At 35.1% G+C, this 17917-nt stretch overlaps 1 long non-coding RNA gene across 2 annotated transcripts; it reads right to left on the bottom strand.

Annotated features, from left to right (window-relative positions):
• Positions 1-321: 321 nt before the first annotated feature.
• Positions 322-3897, bottom strand: LOC110922867. 2 transcript variants are annotated; one of them, XR_002583540.2, is made up of 3 exons: positions 3748-3897; positions 3174-3252; positions 322-475 (listed from the first exon to the last, which is right to left on the bottom strand). It is a non-coding gene; the product is annotated as an uncharacterized LOC110922867 (long non-coding RNA). The 2 variants fall into 2 exon arrangements; XR_002583539.2 differs by having other exon boundaries at positions 3174-3238; positions 3748-3888.
• Between the last annotated feature and the right edge of the window lie 14020 nt (positions 3898-17917).

Genomic DNA, 17917 nt, shown 5'->3' with positions numbered 1-17917 from the left:
ACTTTTTCTCTCTCCTTTTCAATATATATTACATTTTCTCTCTCCTCTACTCACAACCACTTTCAAAATATATTAAAAAATTATACAGGGTGAACAGTGTCCCCCTAAATATACAGATGAACAGTAACATTTTCTCTCTCCTCCACTCACAACCACTTAAACCACTTTTTATAATTTAAAAACTCATCTCTCAAGATTTGGTGGATAGAATGTGAATGCTCTAAGATCCGTTGTAACACCTATTTAGTTTAAATATATAAAATTCACGTTTTATACGAACTATTTGAAGAAAAGATTACATGTTTTTTTTAAAACATAAGCTACACAAGGTAGCAATGATTAGATTCAAAATACAAATCCACAGGTTTTACATTTCAGAAGCATATTAACAAAAACGGAAGCTAACAAGCCTTTGGAAAGTGTTCTGTTCTTGACGTGATTTGATCTTCATCCGGGGTCCTAACTTCGTACTTACCTATCATACAATTTCATCCAAACGGTTAGTAAAATGATAACATTTGGACGAAAACGTTAATCATAAGAAAACAAAACAATTTACTCTGGGCTAGCGTATTTATACAATTCTTTCAGCGTATGCAGAGTACACCAGCGTAAAAGTGTTCAGGACCAACGTATTTTACCGGCGTATTTTCAAGGGGTCAACGTAGTTTACTCTGAAAGTGACCCGTTTGAGACTTTAAGTTATTTAACTCAAGTCTTCCATTTCTCAATACCTTTTTTCATTTAGTTTTCAACTATAGTCTAATTCATGGTTGACACTTCTTATAAATAACCATGGCGTCACAATGCCATCTTTTGTTTTTGATGCCTTATTCGTTTGACGCGTTTCGACAATTTAAGTATTAAAACTTAAATTGTCCGCATTCTTTTAGAAGGATTATTCCCCTACAACTACAACCCATTAACCGGGCTTATTAATCTTTTGTTTCACGCTCCTGTTACCTGGTTTGCGTTCATGCTTATTCGACCCATTTGACATTCTAGTATTAAAACTCAATTTATCCAAGTTCATATGAAGGAATCACATCCTTTTGACTACGACCCATTAGTCGGGTTCATCACTTTGTAGTTCGTGTTCCCATTACCCGCTTTACTGATGTGTGCAAAATTATACACATTATTTATATCAATTATCCTCAACTTAATACAATTTTTATAACAAATCCATTTGGTTTGATACTTAATTATTCTTAACATGGATTTGCAGGTTTGAACGATGAATTGGTCCAAACAAACGAAAAATGCCGACAAAACATGCACAATTCAGAATCCAAACAAAACTGGAATGAAGCACCAGGTCCGATAAGGGAATGAAGTAACAAGTTCCGAAAAAGAAGTGTTGAGTGAACAAAAGAAAAACGAAGAAGAAAAGAGTACAGGTCAAAAGCCAAGACAAGACAAGAAAACAAAAAGAATTAAAAGATCCTGACAAACCTTATGGGTAGTAAACAACCCTTACAGCCCATAAAGACAGCCAGACAAAGTCTTTAATGAATAGACACAAGAATCAGGGTAGGCCTGACACCTATGGAGCATAGACTAGATCCTTACGGGTCATAAAGAACACTTACGACCCATAAAAGTCTGTCAGTGGACAAAAAGTCTTTGTCGGCGCCAACAACTCCCGAAAAACCCGGACTCAAGATGACGAAATCTGAATAAAATAACCTTTACGGGGGCGTAACTAATACTTACGACCCATAAAGGTTGTCGGTGGCAGGCAAATCTCCTTAAAATCCGGGAAAAAGTCAAGATCTCTGAAAAGTAACCTTTATGGGTTGTAAAAAATACTTACGACCCGTAAAGGATCCCAGATGTTTGCCTATAAATAGCAGCCCCGGATTTCAGCAAAGGACACCGAAAAACCTCATTTCTTTTCTTACTTTTCTGCACATTTTCACTTAATAAGTCATTAAGGATGTCTTAAGAGTCTTGAGGATGTCTTAACACTCCTCAGGAGTTCCGAAACACTTCCCGAACGACGTACGAGTCTTATGACTCAGCTTTGTAAGTTTACTTTCATTATGTTGTCATGTTAATTAGTATGTTAGGCTAATTAAATATTAGTTTCAACGCTTAGGCTCTGTCTTGTACCTTTGATTCGAATATTGTGAAATAATTATGTGATTTTATTGTTGAACGGTTTCGTTTGTATAATTTCTCGAACTTTAAATCCGAGACCTTGTCAATGATTCAAATTAGTCTGTTAATGAACTTGATCATTTTGTTAATACACTAATGACGTTCTTCAAGATAAAAATGTGTCTATAACTTTAATCTTGATACCAGAGGAACAATTAACGGTTTTGTGTTTGTCTATGAATTCAACTTCGTTAAAGAAATCATACAATGTGTTTTAGTATTCCGAACAGCGTGAATATTGAATCATAATTAATACTTTCATCACATGCAACTCGCACATTAAGATCCGAACGGCGTGAGCTTAAAGTAGCGAGTTGGCTCTAACCAACGAACTGCGATTGGTTAGACATAGATGGAGAGAACGTCCGAACGGCGTGACGTTTAGTATTGATACAAACCTTTTAATAAAAAGAATCATTGCACCATAATTATTAATGATCATAAATCGAATCAAGATACGAAACATCCTATGTGTTGAAACTATTTTACTAAATCTAATTTCCTTACATTTATCGCTTTATTTCTTAATCCATCGTCAATTATTTATGTTGTTTAGTTATTTATATTACTGCTAATTAGTTTGCATTTACTTAATTTTTAGTTAATTAATAAACTCCCCCCCCCCTCCTGTTACGAATACTCGTTCAAAATCGTCCTTGGCTATAAGATTGTTAATCCGCATTCCATGTGGACACGAACCTTACTTTCACTCATACTATCCATATTAGTGTGTAACGTAGTAAGTTCACAATTATAAATTAATTTGCTGGATTCGACAACCATCATTTAACACTTAAAGCTTAACCAAATATTCGGGTTCGTTAGTATCATTATTTACGCTCCCGTTACCCGGTTTGCGTTTTTCTCATTTTGACCCGTTTGGTTTACTCTCGTGAATACTATCACTTATGAGCAAACCCGTTTCTACGTATAAACATATTTGCAACCGTTTTATTGATTAAACAATATTAAATAGTAAATGATAGAAACGAAGCATAATAGCAACGTACCTTAGAGCTTTCCTTTAAGTCTCGTGTCGCTCCTGGCTTTATCACGCGCTCTATCACTCGAGTCGCTATAAAGAACAACCTGTCTAATTGTTAAATTTCCATCACGACGACCATTTTACCATATTTACTGACAATCAATTTTATGGTTCACATCGCATTTTCTTCTCATACATTATTAGCCTAAGATTTTCATTCAAGCATTTTATCATACACCTTAAATGCATGATTTCCTAGCTTTTCATCTAGTCAAGTTTACTAACCTTCATACTTCGATTTCTTAACATTATGAAAATGTTTTCCACCAAAATCAATTCAGTAATGCCATTATATCTAACAAGATTATCATAAATGGTTAGTTCATACCATAAATTGGGGGGGGGGGAGTTTCATTCTAAAATCAAAACCCATTTGATACACTGCAAGAGTAATTAATTCACATAATCGATGGTTACACTAGACAAGGAAAATCCTATTGCCATTAAATCACTAAATTCACAAGTTTCATCAACCAATTCATCATTTCATGGATTTCTCAAAACTAGAAAACTTTACTAAACATGAAATTTTAACATACCTTATGATCCTCTTGCTTAGGTGATCACTAATTTCGGTTCATGCATAAGATTTACACACTTTTAGCCTTTCAATTTAGGAGATTTAAAAGATTAGGTCAAAATGGGGGGGGGGGTGTGTTTCCCCTCTTTCTTTGTTCCTGGTCGACACACACACACATAGTTTAGTTTATTTTTAAACTCCATTTTCCTTTTTTACCAACTTTGGCCCCTATAGTTTAGTTTCTTTTATAAAAGGATTTCATTCATTGTTTTTTATTAACTATTTATATTACTAACTAGGTTGAATATTACTAGTTATTGTGCTACAATATTAATCAAAATTGTATATATACATATACATATAGGATTAGGTTCAAGAGTGAACATTAGTGTAGTTTGCGAACTGAGTGAACTAATCCTGGCCATACACGTGTGTAGATTAATGGCCAGGATTTGATGTTGAAATACACTAGTGTATTTTACGATTTGATGATGAGATCTTGGCCATACACGTGTGTAGATCAATGGCCAGGATTTGTTCACTCAGTTCGCAAATACACCAGTGTTCACTCTAGAACCCCACCCCATATATATATATATATATATATATATAGAGGATCCTGTAAAAAGTGCTCAAAGTGTAAGAAGTGTATTATAACACTATATATAATACTATATAACATCATATAAACACCGCATAACAATATGTAACACCATATAATACCATATAACACTATGTAACACTATGTAACATTATATAAAAAATATAACACTATAGTTTGTCTGATAGCATGTCTATGATAGATGTATAGTGTTATATTTGTTATATAATGTTATATAGTGTTACATAGTGTTATATGGTATTATATGGTGTTACATATTGTTATACGGTGTTTATATGGGGTTATATAGTATTATGTATAGTGTTATAATACAGTTCTCACACTTTAAGCCCTTTTTACACTATCCTTACCCTATATATATATATATATATATATATATATATATAGGGTAAGGTTCATGCGAGAACCGCCTTTATTGCGAGAACCGCGAGAACCAATGTGAACACATGGCAAAATTGTAAATATATTGAATTATAACAAAAAAAAAAACACACGGTGGCATATATTGTAATTATATTGAACTTTAACATAAGACACGTCCCCTGTTTTAGGGTTTCTCAAGTTCAATTCATTCATTCCCAAACCAGAATCTGCATCATCAGCAGCGACACATTGAGGGATCACGGCTGTTCACGGCGGCATACAGGCGGCGCACAAGAGTGTACGGTGGTTCTCACGGCAGTAAACAACGGTCGATCCCACAAATTTCACGGGTCCGTTCGTATCTCATCGACCGTTCACGGATTTAACGGTGGAGCGGCAGTCGGCGTTCACGGGTTCCACGGCGGGGCATAAGTCGGCGGTGGTGATGGTCTGGTGGTGGTGACCATGACTACTGTGTGTCTAGGGTTCCGGCGAGGGTACCAGTGTCTCTCGTCGACCAATCTATATACAGAATGTGACACTTGAATGTTATCTTGAACAACCGCAACGTCATTGACTTGAATCAACCGATCTAGATACAGAATGGGACACTTGAAGGTGCTCTTGAAGTCAGAGACTTGAATCGGTGTTCCAGCGAGAATTCAGGTAATCTCTTTTCGTCTTCTCTACATTTTTTATGCAGGTCGGTTCATCGTGTAGTTAGTGTTTGTGTTTTGATTTGGAGTGCACATGTGCATAATATTGTTGTATGTATGCACATGTGCATACATATATTACATCCGCATGTAAATACGATTATGTGTTTCTGTTTGTTTTAGAATGCACATGTGCATAATATTGTTGCGATTATATGTTTGTGTTTGTTTTGGAATGCACATGTGCATAATGTTGTTGTATGTATGCACATGTGCATAGTTATATTACATCCACTCTTTATTGTATGTCCGAGGTACTGGCTACTGGGTTTACTGTCTGTGCTTTTGGGATCCGTATTTACTTCCCGAGTTGTTGATCTCCGGGTTAGTCAGCTGCATACATGTAGGATCTATCGTTAATGCTGGTAGTTTGCTGCATGTTGTGAGTATTATGTTAATGGTGCACCGGATAACATACCTACTGTTTGTACGTCTGCAAAGTGTGAGCCTAAAGCATAGTGCTGAATTTATGATGTTGCTGGATCTTAATATAGCCTTAAAAGGCTTGTGTATGGCTGTTAACAGCTGGCCGCATCAGTTATTCATTTGGTCCTGCGGTAAAAGTTCCAGGGGTATTTTGGTTGAAAAGACTGAAGGTTTTAATGTTTGTTCGTGTAGATTACAGCCGATGTTGTGCATATGTGTTTGTGTTTGTTTGTTCGTGTAGTGTGCATATGTGTTTGTGTTTGATTTGGAATGCACATGTGCATAATGTGATAACTTATGTTTATACTTATAGTTTTGGTTCATATCTATGCTTGATTGGTATGCACATGTGCATAACGTGTTAGAATGCACATGTGCATAACATGATAAAGTATGTTTATAATTTGTAACCGAAATTGTTTTTGTCGGGTCAATGTGTTAACATGTGTATATATTGATAAATTGTTTAATAGTTGTGTGTATGCACATGTGCATAATTATAGTTGCTTAGTTATAGTTATGCGCGTGTGTTAGTGTTAATATACATTCTCCTTGTATGCAGTAAAATGGAAAAAAAAAACAAAGAAAGTTACGTTTCTACTGAAGCCGAGAGATGAAGGGTCAAAAAGGATGCCTGATGCGACAGAAGACGAGCATGCGGTTGTTAAGAAAAAAGGTTAGAAAGTATTGAGAACTTACTGTTAATATTAGTATTGTTATTAAGGTAAGTTTGTGTGATATATAGTTATGAACATGTGCAAAGATTGTGATATTAATTTAATATGCACATGTGCATATTTTGTAGTAACATGTGAATAGTTATGCACAATGTATTTTATGTTAGAATGTGGTAACAAGATATTGTGGTGTGATATATACATATATGCACATGTGCATAAACTGACAAAACATGTTACTATGCGCATGCGCATAATTTGTCATACTAGATTATTAGGGTATTTAACGTATATGCACATGTTCATTGCAGAATTGCAATGGAAAGAAAGTTGGAAAAGAAAATGAAAAAAAGTTATATTTGTATTAAAGTCGAGGGACGAAGGGTCATCATTGTAAGACGCAGTCACAACGGAAAAGTATATGCATAACGGAAAAGTATATGCATAATGGAAAAGTATATGCATGGTAAACAAAAAGGTTAGAATATTTGATTATTTCATGTTAGAATGTGGTAACAAGATATTGTGGTGTGATATATACATATATGCACATGTGCATAAACTGACAAAAACATGTTACTATGCGCATGCGCATAATTTGTCATACTAGATTATTTTAGGGTATTTAACGTATATGCACATGTTCATTGCAGAATTGCAATAGAAAGAAAGTTGGAAAAGAAAATGAAAAAAAGTTATATTTGTATTAGAGTCGAGGGACGAAGGGTCATCATTGTAAGACGCAGTCACAACGGAAAAGTATATGCATAACGGAAAAGTATATGCATGGTAAACAAAAAGGTTAGAATATTTGATTATTTTATGTTAGAATGTGGTAACAAGATATTGTGGTGTGATATATACATATATGCACATGTGCATAACTGACAAAACATGTTAATATGCGCATGCGCATAATTTGTCATACTAGATTTTTTTAGGGTATTTAACGTATATGCACATGTTCATTGCAGAATTGCAATGGAAAGAAAGTTGGAAAAGAAAATGAAAAAAAGTTATATTTGTATTAAAGTCGAGGGACGAAGGGTCATCATTGTAAGACGCAGTCACAACGGAAAAGTATATGCATGGTAAACAAAAAGGTTATAATATTTGATTATTTTATGTTAGAATGTGGTAACAAGATAGTGTGGTGTGATATATACATATATGCACATGTGCATAATATGACAAAACATGTTACTATGCGCATGCGCATAATTTGTCATACTAGATTATTAAGGTATTTAACGTATATGCACATGTTCATTGCAGAATTGCAATGGAAAGAAAGTTGGAAAAGAAAATTTCAACACATGGAGATGTACAAATGGAGCGATGTCAAGTTTGAAAGCGGTTTTAGTACGCGGAAAGATATTCAAGACATGCAGCTGAAAAACTTGAGGATGAAGATATCAACAAAACTGTTATTATCAGATGCAAACATGTACAAGGAAACGGTTATGGAACTTGCAAAAGAGAAAACACGTGGTTTGAGAGATGAAAAAATGCGGAAAACGATAAACAAAGAGGCGATGAAACAAGAAAAATGTTGGAATATGCTTGATAAATGGAAGAATGAGGATAAGTTTGAGGGTATGAGTTAACACAACAGGTTATTAACTTTAGGAACATATAGTATTTCTGTTTTGTTGGTGATTTATGTTAATGAAACAAGTACTTTTTGTTTTGTTTTGTTTGTTTTAACACGTCAGATGGTACTTTGTTATGATGTCGTTTATAGTTTTGGTTAAATGTGGTTGGAAGTGGTCTATTATGACACTAATACTTTTGGTTGACAACAACTGGTATAGTAGTTGATATCGTAATTAGTTGGTATTTTAGCTGATATAGTAATCGATGTTTGGATGTTTGGAGTTCGTATTGGTTGTTGTCGTTTATACACATGTGCATTAAAATGGTTAAACTAACAAGATGGTTGGTAATAAATGTTAGTAATGATTAAATGTGTGTTAGTAATATATAATGTGTTATAGATGTGCACGATTGTTAAAATATGTTATATTATGTTGGTTAATAAATTAAATGATGGGTATGCACATGTGCATAAAGTTATATAACGTACAATGTAGTATGTAATGTATTACAAATGGATATAGTTATATATAAGGCATAACAAACGGTTTTATATTAATATTAGTAACATGTATAATAATAAACAATGGTATATTAATAAACAAGATGATTCAACTGTTAGATACAACTGGTCGATATGTATGCACATGTGCATATTGTAAGTTAGGCATTAATATTAATATTGTAAGTTAAATGGGTAGTAATAAAAATTACATTATGTTAAGTGGGTAATAATAAAATCACAAATAATTACATGTAATACATAATTGATAACAAATTAGGATGATGCCATAGGTTCAACTCCAACATTCGTATCTTCCCCACAACTGTCATCCGAACAAGTCTCCTCATCAACATCGTTTAGCGAAGAACGACCCAATTTCGGGTGGTCAACTGAACTGGTAATGCAAGAACCCAAAGCTTCTGATGATATCGACCCGCAAATCCCAGCCAACACATCGGCTGCAACGGTTTCCTGCTCGTTACAATAGATAGTAAAATCATTCGACCGTTCATTCACATTAGCAACCATTGCTGAAGCAGCACCGAGCATGTCGAGAGAAGTGGCCCCCGTTTCCCGATTTGGTCTTTTCCCATGAGTCACCAAATACGTACTGTTGGTATTAACATCACACGACTTTCTTTTCGCAAAATTTTGAATTCTTCTTTGTTTTTTGGAAACTCTCAGACTTGTGATTCTTGTAATAGAACTCAACACATTCAGCAACTGTTTTGTGTTGAAAAAAAGATGCAATCTTTTTGAAGTTTTTGCCAAACAAAGCATAATTATCTAAGAACATTTGTCTATCTTCTTCGGTCCATAGATTGACAACGGCCCTTTGCTTTTCAACATCAATAGGGTCCTCCACTAATCCATTATCCGAAATAAACCTAGAGCCCATTCGTTCCCTCTTGTCTAATATAAATGTCGGCATCTTCTGTATGTTCCTGCAGGTCTTGACACGTGAATCTAAAAGCATCTTGTTCACATACTCAACTACCTCTTTTGTTGGAACCAGACTCAAACATCCACTTAAAAGAAAGTAAAATTTTAGAACTTGCAAAACTTATTATTATAATAACCTGAAATTGGTATATCTCTTACCAGGAGTAGATGAACGAGAATGGTTAGATATACGGTGCTTTTGAGAATCGATATATCCCAAGCGAGAGATCGATTCAAACTTCTTCTGCGACTTTGCACCGGATCTTACGGAGAGCAAGCGGAGAGATTCCTTCCAGGAATACTGAAATGCTTTAAACTTAAGAGTGATGGCCCGTTCTTTGAACTTTAAGAAACGCTTCCTCATAGAGATTCTTTTCTTAATCAGTGAATCACCGGTAGACGTAGATCTCAATATATCAGTACACGAATTTGTTTTTGGTAATTATTACTAAGCTCATCGGATGATCTACTTGCTATAACTTTGTTTGTGGCCAATATCGAATCATATAACTTACCATCTCTACCTAAATATACAGCACTACCAACCGAAACTGTACAAATACTGCCTATTAAGACCTGACTACCATCCCTGCAATTGTGATCTTTATGCTGGAGTATGCTATATGTAAAATTGAATTACTTACAGCAGCCATCGTCCTGTCATTGCAACTTGTTTCGATTCCAAAACAACCAAATAATCTTTCAAAACGAGATTCGAATCAAGGGCAAATCATAAATTGAAATCATAGAATAAACATCTGAATTGGATTCGAAAACTAAAACCTTCAGATGCCATAGGTTCAATTCCAACACGAGATGAATCAGGCGAAGCCACGTGTAGCCGAAATCAGTATCCCAACGCCGTAATCAGTATCCCAATCGGATCCCCTGTAAGATCGCCGCCGTGAAACTCACCGCCGTAGTTCTCCGTCGCCGATTAAGCAAAATCTCCAGCGAAACCCTAGATTGTGAATGACGATGGTGAACAGTTGATGAAATAAGAGGAGAGCAGGGGCTGAAATAAGAGGAGAGCAGGGGCTGAAATAAGAAGAGAGCGTGTGTTTTGATTAAATGTCACTTAATTACAAATTTGCCATGTGTTCACATTGGTTCTCGCGGTTCTCGCAATAAAGGGTGGTTCCTAACGGATCTTTGTCCTATATATATATATATATATATATATATAATATTCTATATCATTCGATATTTATGGGGTGTTACAGAATGACATATTCGATTCGGTTTAGGGCTTCTCTCTCCTTCGGATTTCCAACCAAACTTCCTCCATTTAAGAAAACCCCTATTGTCTATTATCTTTATATTGCATTACTTTACTTAAACTTATTTTTGATAAAAACTTTACCTTTTGATTATACAAATACAAATAATAATAAAAGAATTCAATAATTTGATGATATTCTTATGCATTTAACTCATATACTTTTTATGTTTGTGAGATTCATGAGAAAGGTGGGACGTAATTTTGGTGTCGTTCCCATGAATAGTCATTTTAATATGGTCCCAATTATTTGTTTGCAAGAAAGGGCACCACATGAGGCTGATCCTGCCATGCCCTGCCCTTGGTTTTTAATGTTTTATTTTAATTCTTTTCTTTTTTATTGACATCGAAATGTTACACTGCTTTGAATGTGTCATAAACATGCGAGTATAAAACAAACATTCACCCATCCCCTCTATCTCTCTATATATACATAGATATAAATAAAGAGAGATAGAGTGAAAAAGAGTGTGAGAATAAGATTTAACGATTTGAGAATAAACTATGTTTTGACTGTTATGTTAGGATCCACTTGTTTTGTATGACTTGCTCAACATATTGATACTTATTTGTATCTAAAGGTGTAAATAAGTCGAGTACTCGAGTTGCGCATGAGATACTTGAGATCAGTTTACTTAAAGCTCAAATCGAGTCAAGTTTAAAAGAGTTCGAGCAAAAGTTGGAGCTCAGTTAATAATGAGTGCGAGCTCAAATTTCACATACCAAGTTTGGCTAGGTTGGTAAGCCTAAACAAGCCCTATATTTATACTCAATACTATGATATTAAGATTTATGAAAAAAGTAATTAATAATATATAGTTTCTTGTAACTAAAACTAATTAAAAAGGCAAAGAGAACAACCAACTATTATGCATAGGGTAAGGATTGTTTCAAAACTTACATAACTCATAATAAGTAATCATTTTACTTATATATTTTTATATTTAACATTGTTTAAGGGTATTTTTTTATCATTTATTTTTATGTTTCCATATGTTTTAAGAGTAGTTTTATCATTTTTTCATATGTAATTTTATAATTACATATAGGTAAATTGGTTTCTTACACATATGTAATTAGTTATTACACATAAATAATTTGGTTTTTTCATATAATCATTAAAATCTATACTATATAATAAAAGGAATCTGTTTTGGGACACTTGTCATTCTCTCATTTAATTGATTAAAATTATTAATAATACTAATAATAATAATATTTAATCTAAATTAATACAAATTTTTATTATTAATAATATTTAATCAAATCTAAAATCTAATCTAATACAAATTTTTATTATCAATAATATTTAATCAAATCTAATAAGAATTCATACGAATTCCAAAGTTGATATTAACTTTCAAATAATTAAAAAAAATCCACCTAACATCACAAATGTTTCTGTTAAATTCGATTAATTAATTTGTTCAACAATCACTATTATCTTTATCATTCCGTACGGTTAACCGATTTATCATCATACAACCTCCCACCTATTCAATCATATGATTTTTCAATCTTATATTAACTAAATAAATAAAGATTAATATTCAATCTTATCCTACTTTAAATATAAAAAAAAAAATCTGTTAGTTCAGATTAATATGCAATCTTATCCTACTTTAAATATAAAAAAATCCGTTAGTTTTTTTAAATACATTTTTTTATTATTTAGTATATAAAATCATATTTATTCAACCCATGTAATACACGAGGGTTTTTAAAAATATAACTTTTTTTTATTATTTGGTAAATAATATTACATTTATTCAACCCGTGTAATACAATGGTTTTAAAGATATATATTTTTTTTATTATTTGGTATATAATATTACATTTATTCAACCCGTACAATACATAGTTCTTATTGATATAACTTATTTTATTATTTAATATATAAAATTACATTTCTTCAACCCGTGCAATAAAGGAGGCTTTTAAAAAGATAATGTTTTATTATTTGGTATATAAAATTCATTTATTCAACCCGTGTAATAAACGGGGTTATAACCTAGTACATATAATAAATGATAGAAGTATCCTGAACAATGTTAAATATAAAAATATAAAAAGAGGAAGGTTAACGTACATTATGGCTTAACGTACATCACGTACGACAGGTAATTACGCACATTCAGTTTAAAATCACGCACGTTATAACTCAAAAATCCAAAATCACGCATGTTGAAACACAATAATCACGTATATTGAAAACATTAATCACGCATGTTATATAACAAATCACGCACGTTGTTGTACGTGAAGTACGTTAAGCCGTAATGTACGATATACTTTTTCAATATAAAAATATATAAATAAAATAATTGTTTATTAGCAGTTCTGAAAATTCGATGAATATTTAGAATTTTGAAATGAACTCAACCCATTATGCATGTAACTAAAATGATTAAATATCTGGTAAATAAAAGATGAGTTGTGTTCGAGTTAAGCTCGATTTTTTTGTTACTCAAGTTCTAGTAATTGAGTTTCAGTATGTCTCTTAAATTATAAGAGTTAGCTTCGAACTCGACTCAACAGTATACGCCTTATCAATGTTCAGTCAATTAGCTCATAATCAAACCATCAAACTTGACTCAACTAGTATACGCCTTATCAATGTTCAGTCAATTAGCTCATAATCAAACCATTGATCCTGTATTTGGTTCAACCGGTTAAACCGCGCCATTCTGATTTTTCAAACACTATAGCTGGGTTAGAATATGATGGTAGTGTGAAATAAGTAAATAACTTTTTTTTTTTGAACAGCCAACGAATCCTCCAAATGGGCTACTGGCGAAATTCACAACATCGGGATACACTCGCCTTCCGAACCGGGGAAAACCCCCACCTAGGGCCGAAGCCCGTGAACACTCGCCCGAAGGCACGACAGTGCGGTGAGGTGAAACCCGCTCAGTTCAAGGATCGAACTAGCGATTGCCGCCTACTCGCCTAGTCTCCCATCATCACCAGGTGCCGCAGAAACTAAATGCTAGAGGCAGGAATTGAACTTGAGTCACTTGAAACACAAGGTCTTTCTCCCTTACCACTCCACCACTAGCTCATTGGCGAAATAAGTAAATAACTAATATGTGGGCCTATAACTAAAGTATTTATTTTTTTGATTTTTATAAGAAAATAAAATATTAATGCTTAGTTTCTTGGGTCTTGACTGACAGAATTGACCGGTCAAGACTGACATTTGGTTTGGATCCAGCAAGGAAATCGATTATTGTGAAAGATATAAAGATTTGAGTATTGAACCAAGACAGACCCCCGACTGACGGTCATGCTTCATTACACCTCATTTATTTTATGGTTTTAAATTCATTTTAAGAATAAAATAAGAAAATAATACTTTTTATTTTTTTTTTGTGAAATGTAAACTTCTATAAAAAAACGCCACTAACCCGAAAACCGAAAGGCCAAACACGATAACAGCACTATATAATTACAAATTTACACCAATTTTTCCAAGATAAATCCTTACACTTAGTTCTGTTCCTAGCCCAAAGAAACCCAACCGACTTCACTTCGCTACTGATCTTGTCCATTCTAACCGTCTTGTTCAACAATCTCGCTTCGTTCCTTGACCTCCATATACTCCAAGAACCTATGATAATGATACCACGTACAAAAGATTTCTCCGGCTCCTTCAGGCCTAGGTGTTCATGCACCTCCATCAAGTCCCGATAAAAGAAGGCGAATATCTGTTGGACACGACACCATTTGCTAATAGCTTGCCACAGGATTGTCGCAATTAAACGCCCCGTAAACAAGTGGTCAATAGACATCTCTTCATCGTTACAAAAAACAACATCTCGTGTCTTAAATATTGATGTTTCTCCTTCTAAGAGCATCCACGGTTGCTATGCTGCCCAAGCCGGCACGCCAAACAAAAATGTTGCATTTAGCGGGCAGCCATTTACACCAGCTGAACTTGAAATTGTTGCCTCTACTTTGATTTTTAACTAACAATTTTTTAATCGATTTCACACTAAAATCATTCGATTTAGTGTAACCTAAAAAATAAAATTATGATGTGTCAAAAAAGATATCGATGCATGTTTTACATCGCTCGTAAACAATACAAACGAATATTGATACCGACTCTGAATATTCGTACCGGTACTAATGTTGTTTGGTCAGTTCATATTGGTTCGTTATTGTAGCCGTATTATATTTGACCCGACTCTTTTCTAGAAAAATAAAATAAAATAAAATTTATGTCAAAACGTAGAACAATCGAAAACGTTCATATAATAAGCATAATGTTTATTTGACCCGACTCATTTTGGCGAAAGATTTACATCGAGATATAAATCAACTTGAATTTATACCCACACCACACATACTTAAAAGTAAACATGTAAAATTCAATTACAAAGACTTTAAAAACGTAAGAATTTGTAAGTGTTAATGGTAAAAGCTAAGCGGTACAACAAAAGTATACAGATGAACGTAACAATCATTAGAATTCCCTATTTACAAGAGTTTTTAGTTGTAGTATATAATATTTTGAGAAAATCACGAAACTAGCCTTTGATCAAAACTATTTTTCAAGAGTGTAAATTACAAGTTTTGTCCTTTATGTTTACATTAAATTTCAGGCGCTGTCCTTTAGCGCAAAAGTTAACAGGCGGTGTCCTTTACCTTTCAAAATCTTGCACGTTTTGTCCTTTAGGCCAAATCCAGTTAGATTTTTTGGTTATATCTGGTCATGTGTAAGGCACATGAGGGTATTCTTGTCATTTTACCTCCTCAAGGACTATTTTTTAAAAGAACTTATATTTAGGGACTAGTTTATAAAAAATAAAGAGATTTATAAAAAGAAAAAATATGCCCTCTCTCTAACACATGCACTCTCTCTCTCTCTCTAACACATGCCCCCTCTCTCGACCTCACCGTCTTCTCCGGCGACCTCATCGTCAGACACTGGCGACCTCACCGTCTTCTCCGGCTACCTCACCGTCAGTTAGTTAACATAGATCTTCATAGATCTTCTGTGAAAATCAGAGCTTCATAGATAACACCGGCGACCTCACCATCTTCTCCGGCGACCTCACTGGTTCTGCGTTTTCGAAGGGCACATTTAAACCAGAGCTTTATAGATCTAGGTTCTGTGAAAATCGGCCAGTTAGTTAACATATATCTGGGTTCTCTGTTAACCTGAGCTTCATAGATAACACACCAAATCAGAGCTCCAAATCCAACAACATCAAACAGCCGGTTCACTCGCCGCTTCCTTTGAACTTATGTCGTAGTTCTAGTGTTTTGTCATCGCCGGAGATGGTCCGAACAACCGAAACCTGCCGAAACTCTCATCCAGTGTCATCTCTCTTCGGAAGCAGTGGGCATTATTGATCCTGTCCGTCCCACTGATGGATATGTATGCCAGTTCTCGCTTTATGCATCCTTAATTTCCCCCTTTTCTGCAAAACAAATAAAGGGTTTAATGATCGTTGAACTGAAAAGGGACTTAAATTGATAATTGAGAAGAAATTGAAGTAAAATTTGTACCAGTGAGTAGCTGTTGTTGCTCCATTTTTGGATGAAGAATGAAGGAAGATGATGTAACCGATGTGGTTTGGAACTGTGGATAGAGGGGTTTATTCTCCACCATCACCATTCAGAAGAGAGAAGTGAGAGAGAAGAGAGAGAGAGATTAAGAATGCAGAAAAACTTTATTTTCTTTTTATTATAAACTTTTCATTATTTACAAAATAGCCTCTCAATATAATTTATCTTATAAAATAGTCCCTGAGGAAATGAAATTACTATAGTACCCTCATGTGCCTTGCACATGACTAGATTTAACCAAAAAATCTAGCTGGGTTTGGCATAAAGGATAAAACGTGTAAGATTTTGAAAGGTAAAGGACACCTCCTGTCAACTTTTGTAGGAATCCGTTCGTGTAAAATCAAATAAAATAATAATTAACTTGAATTACAACTGAATGAAAGCAGAAATAACAATATAGTTACAATTGGAAGAAAAATACAAGAATAGAATTACAGAAAATTAAGATGTTCTTGGCTGAGGATCGTGTTAAACACGGGTCCCTTAAAACAAATTTCGTGTCTCCCAGGAGATCACGTTTGTTTCCAGGATACAACAGCTCGAAACAGTTGCACTGCCGGTCTTGACTCCAACCCGAAGGTGTACCTTGAACTCTTGAAGAAGATGAAGAATTTCAGTAGAGAGAGATTGTAGAGAAGTGGGATTCGGTGTGTTCTTCAACAGGGGTACCACCCTATTTATACTAGCTGGACTTGAAGAAACTGAAAATCGAATTTAATGGGTGAATTAAACTGCATTAAACGTCTTCAATGCACTTTAATTCGTCATTAAATTCTCAGTCAAACGCATTAACTTCGTCAGTTTCGGATGCGGAAACGTAACTGCACTGGCATTAACTTCTGCTGGAAGCTTCTGCGCGCGCGCGCAAGACACACTGGTGCGCGCGCGCAGGTCTGCACGCTCATGCGCGATGCGTCCGTTTGGCTCACTGCCATGTGCGCGTGCGCCACACTGACTCAGGTCCATGCGCACCTGCGCGCGTGCGCCACGTCACCTGTGAACCTATACGAGCACGCCACACAGTCGCGCCGCGCACGTCACATCAGGCCCCATGCACCATGTGCAACTGCGCGCCTCCATGCCATGTGTACTCGCGCGCGTGCGCGCATGACTGCCACGTCACCAACCACCTGGTCCTTGCAGCCCTTGCTCCACCACGCCCACGCGGTCAAAATACAAAGGCGGCTCTCAAGCGGCTCGCGGCGATGCGAGCGTGCGAAGTGCGCCATCAAAGCGCAACACTGCGCCTCATCGCCCACGCCACGCGCGCGCACGTGTGCGAGTTATGGTGCTCCGCACCCTTCGCGAGTACACTTAGTGAGTGCTTCCATGAAACAATAAGGATGAAGAGTTCTCACTTAAATACCCCTTTAAGTTTCATCTCTCCTCCTATGTGGGACAAGTTGCCACTTTCCCACTTTTTTCAGCATTCAAGTTTCAAACACCAAACTTTGAGCATCGATATCTCATTCATCTTAGCTCCGTT

The sequence above is a fragment of the Helianthus annuus genome, chromosome 17 (assembly GCF_002127325.2).
Source record: "Helianthus annuus cultivar XRQ/B chromosome 17, HanXRQr2.0-SUNRISE, whole genome shotgun sequence".
In the NCBI taxonomy this organism is placed as follows: Eukaryota; Viridiplantae; Streptophyta; class Magnoliopsida; order Asterales; family Asteraceae; genus Helianthus; species Helianthus annuus.
The sequence above is the reverse complement of the archived record's forward strand: the minus strand, read 5'-3'. Positions and strand labels throughout refer to the sequence as shown.